General features: G+C 42.7%; 1 non-coding gene across 1 annotated transcript; it reads right to left on the reverse strand.

The window, feature by feature from the left end:
- Positions 1-2,574: 2,574 nt before the first annotated feature.
- Positions 2,575-2,650, reverse strand: trnaa-ugc (transfer RNA alanine (anticodon UGC)). Its single transcript has one exon. It is a non-coding gene; the product is annotated as a tRNA-Ala (tRNA).
- Between the last annotated feature and the right edge of the window lie 5,933 nt (positions 2,651-8,583).

Genomic DNA, 8,583 nt, shown 5'->3' on the forward strand with positions numbered 1-8,583 from the left:
CTTGTCTGCTGTCACTCTGTGCTTTTTCTTGTTCTCTGTCTGCCTGTCTGCTTAAACCTTATACGTTATAAAAGCCAAGCTAACGATTTAGAGCTCTATTCAATCAGATCCGCTTTAGCCAACATCCTCATAGCTGTTGTTTTGGCGGTGTTGGGGGTGGTACTGTGTTAGAGCTGTCAAATCCACAAGCGGCTCCTGGTATTATACCTAAAGCGGACATTGCCATTGGCTGCACAGAGTCGCATTAAGAGAAATCCCATGTGTACAATTTAGAACACTGGAATCTGAGATGTAAATCTACACCTCGATGAAGCTGATACATTATTTTGCTGAATGATTTTGTATTTGAGCAAAATTATTTATATATAGCCGACGCTTTCTCGTTCTGAACTTCAAATGCGAGTGGGAAGGGTGTGGCTTTGTGACAATAATCAAGAGCAGCTGCTCCCCGATTTGACAGCTGCAGCGCTTACACCTCTGACACCGACAAAACATCAGCTATGAGGCCATCGCCAGTTAAGTTTATCTGATTGAATCTTGGCCTTAGGCTATATTGCAAATGAGTGCACATATAGCCTAAGGCTCAATACCTATCAATACCTATCCTAAGTGTTAATTACTATTACAGGCCCCCAGACTATCATTTTCCACTGACGTCACTGGTGCCACTTACTTTTACAGTTGGTGGGTCCAGCCCATGATTTGGTCGGACCCAAATCACAAGTAATTCTCTTCTAAAGTAATTCATAGACTACTGAGGTATTCATGAAATAAGTGGTTTCATCTCACACGTCCAAGAAGGAATGCAAGTTTCAAGATATTTTGATGTGCAACATAACCCAGTGATTGTCATGATTTGTGAGTTCACAATTAGACTAAAGTTGCTATATTTTACTGTCAAAATAGGACTCCAAAATGTCCTGATTTATTTTTGTTCAATAGAGATCAATTACATTTTTATATATGCACAGTGCATTCGGAAAGTACTCAGACCCCTTCACTTTTTCCACATTTTGTTAAGTTACAGCCTTATTCTAAAATGAATGACATTAAAAAATGTTCTCATCAATCTACACACAGTACCCCATAATGACAAAGCGAAAACAGTCTTTTAGGATTTTTTGCAAATGTATTAAACCTACATTTTAAATTGACGAAGTTTGGAACCACCCAGACCCTTCCTAGAGCTGGCTGCTCAGCCAAAATGTGCAAACGGGGGTGAAGGGCCTTGATCAGGGAGGTGACCAAGAACCCGATGGTCACTGACAGAGCTCCAGAGTTCCTCTTTGGAGATGGGAGAACCTTCCAGAAGGACAACAATCTCTGCAGCAGTCCACCAATCAGGCCTTTATGGTAGAGTGGCCAGACAGAAGCCACTCCTCAGTAAAAGGCACATGACAGCCCGCTTGGAGTTTGCCAAAAGGCACCTAAATGACTCTCTGACCATGAGAAACAAGATTCTCTGGTCTGATAAAACCAAGATGGAACTCTTTGGCCTGAAAGCCAAGCGTCACATCTGGAGGAAATCTGGCGCCATCCCTACGGTGAAACATGGTGGTAGCATCATGCTGCAGCAATGTTTTTCAGCAGCAGGGACTGGCAGACTAGTCAGGATCGAGGGTAAGATGAACGGAGCAAAGTACAGACAGATCCTTGATAAAAACCTGCTCCAGAGTGCTCAGGACCTCAGACTAGGGCGATTGTTCAACTTCCAACAGGACAAAGAACCTAAGCACACAGCGAAGACAATGCGGGAGTGGCTTTGGGACAAGTCTCTGAATATCCTTGAGTGGCCCAGCCAGAGCCTGGACTTGAACCCGATCGAGCATCTCTGGAGAGACCTGAAAACAGCTGTGCAGTGACGCTTTCCATCCAACCTGACAGAGCTTGAGAGGATCTGCAGAGAAGAATGGGAGAAACTCACCAAATACAGGTGTGCCAAACTTGTAGCGTCATACTCAAGAAGACTCGAGGCTGTAATCGCTGCTGCCAAAGATGCTTCAACAAAGTACTGAGTAAAGGGTCAGAAATCTTAGTTGAATGTGATATTTCAGTTTTTTAAACCTGTTTTTGCTTTGTTGTTATGGGGTATTGTGTGTAGATGGATGAGGATAATGTGTAGATGTGTGTAGATGGATCAGCATACCACCCTGCATCTCACTGCTGGCTTCCCTCTGAAGCTTCCCTCTGGTCCTGGCCAGTCCTCAGATGGGAGACCAGATGCTGCTGGAAGTGGTGTTGGAGGGCCAGTAGGAGGCACTCTTTCCTCTGGTCTAAAATGAAAATATCCCAGGGCAGTTATTGGGGATATTTTCCTGTGTAGAGTGCCATCTTTCGGATGGGACATTGAACGGGTGTCCTGACTCTCTTGAGGTCACAAAACATCCCATGGCACTTATTGTAAGAGTAGCTGTGTTAACCCCGGTGTCCTTGCTAAATTCCCAATCTGGCCCTCACGCCGTCTAATCATCCCCAGCTTCAAATTGGCTCATTCATTTACATTTAAGTCATTTAGCAGACGCTCTTATCCAGAGCGACTTACAAGTACATACATTCATACTTTTTTTTTTGTACTGGCCCCCCGTGGGAATCGAACCCACAACCCTGGCGTTGCAAGCGCCATGCTCTACCAACTGAGCCACACGGGGCCATTCATCCCTCCCCTACTCTCCCATGCAACTATTCCCCAGGTCGTTGCTGTAAATGAGAATGAAACAAGATTATGTGCACTAACTAATATCATAGGCTAATTCATTTGGCTTTCAACATCTGAAGAACTAAAAACACATTGCTTCATTGCTGTCTCTAAATATAATACCCACTGCTAGTAGCCATGTTATCATCCAACAGTAAATTGAATGTCCTAAAAGAAAAACGTTGCAGTTGTAGGCTACTACCCATGACCTCCATATCTCAAATATATCTTGGTTGTAAAATAGATGCTACTGAGATGAATATTGAGAGTTGAGAAATGCATAATTATACCTACAGAAAACTGAGGCCCTCCGCTCTTCGACAAGGGGACGAAGCTTGTTGTATGTTTAGAATATTTTTTCTCTCTCTCGACTGCATGGGGGGAGAGGAGAGTGGCTCGCTCATTGCAGCAGCAGGCCCCAGTGAGGGCACAGGCACATGGGGAGAGCAAACACTTTCGTTACAGGAATCATGACGATAATGCACTTTACTGTTTGACCAAATCATGGTTTTAGACAAGACATAGAACGTTTCTGGTGAGGTGACAATGTAGAATATGCTCTTCCTACGTTTATAGGCACCCTTCCTGTTTTTTTACGAACCATGATCTTGGCTGTCTAACTGATGACAGAGTCAGAGCAGGTCTCTTTGCTGATGTAGAATTTTACTTTGAATGTGAGTTGCGTGACCTCAGCCTATCAGAAAACCCGGCCGGCCCATCTTGGTCCACTGATCATCCTAAAGATCATTATAGATTAGTATAACAGAGAAATTGCAAAAATGTCTTTTAAAAATATATTTTCTAAGGCCCGTGGGCATGTCATCTTTTTAATTATTACATTTTTATATATAAAACATATTTCTGTGTGTGTCAATTTCGATTGGAATCAATAGTTTGGTCCCCACAAGGACAGTAAAACAAGTGTGTGTGTGTGTGTGTGTGTGTGTGTGTGTGTGTGTGTGTGTGTGTGTGTGTGTGTGTGTGTGTGTGTGTGTGTGTGTGTGTGTGTGTGTGTGTGTGCGTGTGTGTGTGTGTGCGCGCTTTCTCCTGAGCGTCATTGATTATACCTGAGTGTGTGTATGTGTGAGCCTTGTAACAGGTGTGTGGAACCTTTTTGTGTGAGGGCACCTGCCAGCCAGCAGCACCCAGTAAAACTAGCTGTGCCTGGCTTAGAAGCTAACCAGGGCTGACAAGGGACAGGGGGCAAGGTATCAGGGCTGAAGACACACACACCAGGTGTGGAGACACCATGCAGCTTTAATGAGCTGCCTTTAAAAACCATCTCACTCCTCCTGCAGTCAGAAGCCTGACGAGGCATACTGAACACTGACTAGACACACACTAGTCAGGGAAGGTTGGGCAGAGATGGAAAATGTCAACTGCAGCCTGGTCTGGTGTCTACTGTATATAGACAGACATGTACACACAAAGCCTCAGCCAAAATATAACGAACTTCACTTCAGAACATTTTCTCTTATTGCCTTGAACTTTCCTTTCACAAGCATAAAAAAATACATAAGATTATTGAGTACTGCATTCCATGCTGGCACTCTAGCACAATGAACAGTAGATTACAAGAGATATTACTTGCTGGCAATCTAGCACAATGACAGAAAGAAATTGATTGCTTTTGAGGAGTGTTGTGAGGACAATCAGAGAGTTGTGACAATGTGTTCTTGAGGGGTAAGAGTGAGCATCTGTGTCCTCTCAAAGCAAACTTCCATCCTGACAACCTCTGTGACACTATTTTCTCTTTAGCTCTCTTAAGGCTCCCTATTGCAGCTGCAAACCCTGGCTGTGTCTGAAAACGTTACTAGCTATCACATCCTTGCGTTAGAGAAGAGATTTTAAGGTCCCTCCCCCAGGCCTCCTCCTCCAACGAGCTTTGTAAGGAATTGAGGAATCGAGGCTTGAGGAAGCAAGTAAGAATTTGACAGCTCTCTCCGTTCCCCTCTCCCTTGTTCCATTTTCCTCAACACGCTCCTCTCTCTCCCTCTCCCCCCCCCCTCTCCCTCCTTCCCTGCCTTTCACACCCTCTCTTCTGAGGTTATTTTCAACCCCTTTAAATATATTATTGTCTTGCTACTCTGTACATGTGCACTCCTTCTTATTGAATTGAATTATATTGTCCCTAACCTTCCTTTAGTCACGCTTCTATCACTTTCATCAGGAAGTATGCAGAGCTACATTAAATCGTTTTTTATCCTCATCCTTCTTTTTTTCTGTTTAATGAGACAGGTGAAAGTGAGTCTTCTCTTTCTATATCCATCTCTCTTCTCCACTATACTTAATGGATATCCTCCAATAAACACATTTTCAATTCTTCTACATTTTGTAGATTCCTCCTTCTATTGCAGCTGTATCAGATATCAAGCAGGGTGCTTGTTCCTAGAGATGATAGCCTTTGAGAACAGAGTCTTTGCTTAGCCTACGATTAGACTCTTTAGGCCTATTTTACGATGGCTGACAGACTGTGTGGCTGACGGTCGACTTATTCTCATGGCCGTAACTCCGTCTATTTTTGTCAGTGTGGGTCTCAAATGAATGTTGAGTGAGAGTAGTAGAAAAGACAAGGTGCACTTTCAAAACTTAGTTGTACATCAGCGGTTATCCTCTAGTTATACTGTGTGTCACTCACTGACAGTCACTCAATTATCCCATGTCAGTTGACACGTTTAAGATTGGTAAATTAGTCTAGTCAGCTATCTCAACTTGTAGTAATCATGGCCGAATTACCGACCCGGCACGCAGGGCACGAGCCCAGGGGCCCTGACCTCCAGGGTGGCCCCCATTGATTTTGCTAGTCACTCTCACTCAGATATCATATTAACATTGCATAAATCATGCCAAAATATGTAGAATTGCAGGGAATTAGCTGTAAAATAAAAAAATGAATTTGTGTACTTTTTGTCAATAAAATACTTTTCCCGCTAACAGAACCCTCGGTAAGTATTACATTATAATATAATTTGTAATCCACGGTTTTAGCAGATATCTGTAGACTTCGGGTAATTATGCTTACTGCCAGTTAGCATTGGCTGCAAAACTCCCTTTAACTTCTTTCATACTGGACACAGACGTAAAAATGGTATCCACAAGTTCATCTGACTCTGGGGAAGTAGATAAAGGGCCTCCCTCTTCTTAGGGATAGCCCACTTTTTTTCAATTTTCACCTAAAATGACATACCCAAATCTAACTGCCTGTAGCTCAGGCCCTGAAGCAAGGATATGCATATTCTTGGTACCATTTGAAAGGAAACACTTTGAAGTTTGTGGAAATGGGAATTGAATGTAGGAGAATATAACACAATAGATCTGGTAGAAGAAAAGAAAACAAACGTTTTTTTATTTTTTTTATACCACCATCTTTGAAATGCAACAGAAAGGTCCGAAATCTAGCCATCACTCTGATGGTGTCTGAAAGATGGCAGCAGTGTATGTGCAAAGTTTCCGACGGATAACTTGAAGTATGAGCAAACTACATGACATTTAGTGTAAAGTCACCCAGGTACATTTGGGCAAATCGTCAAGGAGACATTTGCATTCAAATTACATTTTTCTATCGTCAAATCTGTATACTTGGACTTTGATTTAGCTTTTCCAGTATTTGTAGCCAAATTATGAGTTCAAAATTTGCAAAACACCCAGTTTTCATAACTTCATAACTCTCCATATTCTTATAATTTTTGTCCAAAAGAAAAAGGCTTGCTGTCGCACAACATTAGCAGCAAAATATTCCCCAGCTCATTGGCTATCTAGCTAGCTTTGTTTGACCCCGATTGGTGCTTATTTGACGAAGTTAGTCAATCAAGTGAAGACCGCGCGCGTCATCGGCGTGCCATGAAGGCTTCACTTTTTGAACAAATTTGGTGTCCTATAGGATATACTACACCTCTAATGACATAGTGAAGTCTGGTTACATTCTAGGATCTCTGAGGAATACATACAAATGTGATTTGACTGGTTGAAACAACATTTAGGGTTAGATTTTCACAGATTCCTTTCTTTGCAAATTGAGTGAGTGGAAATACAAAATCGATCGTGCATGCCATATGGACCTTTTTAGGATATGATTTTATCTAACAAAACAAAACTTCATGTTATCTGTGGGACCCTTTTGATCATAAATCAGAGCAAGATTTCAGAATGTAAGTACACATTTCACCTTCAGAGGTGAATTTATCAAACCTATCGCAGTGAAAAAAGTATTTTGTTGTTAGGAGCTCTCCTCAAACAATAGCATGGCTTTTTTTCAGTAATAGCTACTGTAAAATGGACAGTGCAGTTATATAAACAAGAATTGAAGCTGTCAGCCGATATAAGACACTTACAGTTGAAGTCGGATGTTTACATACACCTCAGCCAAAAAACATTTAAACTCAGTTTTTCACAATTCCTGACATTTAATCCTAGTAAAAATTCCCTGTTTTAGGCCAGGTACGATCACCACTTTATTTTAAGAATTCGAATTGTCAGAATAATAGTAGAGAGAATGATTTATTTCAGCTTTTATTTCTTTCATCATATTCCCAGTGGGTTGAGAAGTTTACATACACTCAATTAATATTTGGTAGCATTGCCTTTACATTGTTTAACTTGGGTCAAACGTTTCGGGTAGCCTTCCACAAGCTTCCCACAATAAATTGGGGGAATTTTGGCCCATTCCTCCTGACAGAGCTGGTGTAACTGAGTCAGGTTTGTAGGCCTCCTTGCTCGAACACGCTTTTTCAGTTCTGCCCACAAATTTTCTATAGTATTGAGGTCAGGGCTTTGTGATGGCCACTCACAATCCCACCCCCACCAACTGAAGGCCCCGTCATCTGAACCCCGTTCTCCCAGCGGGGGTTTCGATGCCAGCAGCCCAGTATAGGGCAACCTGTCATCAACAACTTGTCACATTCGCTCCTGCTACACCCTCTGGTGTTCATCCGGTGTCTTCTTGACCTGCAGTTGCTCCCCCTGTACACTCTCTCTCTCTCCCTCTCCCTCTCCCTCTCCCTCTCTGTGTGGTTGGAGACAGGTGTGCTGGAGTCGGAGCAGATCCCTACCAGCTGCAACTCATTCCATAATCAAGACCTCTACAAATACTCAGTCCTGCCAATTCCACTCTGCCAGATTGTAACCTCTGCTCAGTCAGTTCATGATTCTAGCCATTTATGATTTCGCAAGATCCTGTTACTCTGCTGTGTCTGTTTCCCTGCTTGACACTGTTTATCCTCTCAATGCCGTTACCTCTCTGGTTCCTGTCTTCTGTTCCACATTACACCACCCAACTACCTTGCTTTGGATTTTACTCACCACCACTGTATACCCTGTTCTACTCAGCCAACTCCAACCTCAGTCTGGTTTTTCTGCAACTCATCCAAGCTTCCCTGGGTCTACACTCCATATCTCTCTGTGTAACAAATATTTTGGTTCATTCATCCCTGTTTCCTCATCTTGGTCTGCTCTTGGGTTCCCTTGTGTCGCTCCGCTTAACACATCTGGCTACAAGAAGCATTCCTTGGAGATGAGGCCTAACTATTCATTTTGTCTCTGTTGTCATTCAGTTAATCCTGTACTCAATTGAACTAGAGTTAGTGTCGAGTCAGAAGCACTCATTGCATATAGACATAGGCCTACACTCATGGAAAAAAAGGTTCAGAAATGGCCATATGGGAGAACCCTTTTCGATTCCAGGTAAAACTATTTTGTGTTCCATGTAGAACCCTCTGTGGAATGGGTTCTACCTGGAACTATGGGACAATCAAATAACCCTTTTAGATTCTAGATAGCCCCCCCCCCCCCCCCCCCCCCCCCATTAGCAATTAGTCATTAGTAGCCTACTTCCCATGTGTCCATTAGGCTTTTGTATTGCTCGGATAATTGTTCGGAAAACGTCATTCTGC

This window comes from Salvelinus fontinalis, chromosome 34 (genome assembly GCF_029448725.1).
Source record: "Salvelinus fontinalis isolate EN_2023a chromosome 34, ASM2944872v1, whole genome shotgun sequence".
In the NCBI taxonomy this organism is placed as follows: Eukaryota; Metazoa; Chordata; class Actinopteri; order Salmoniformes; family Salmonidae; genus Salvelinus; species Salvelinus fontinalis.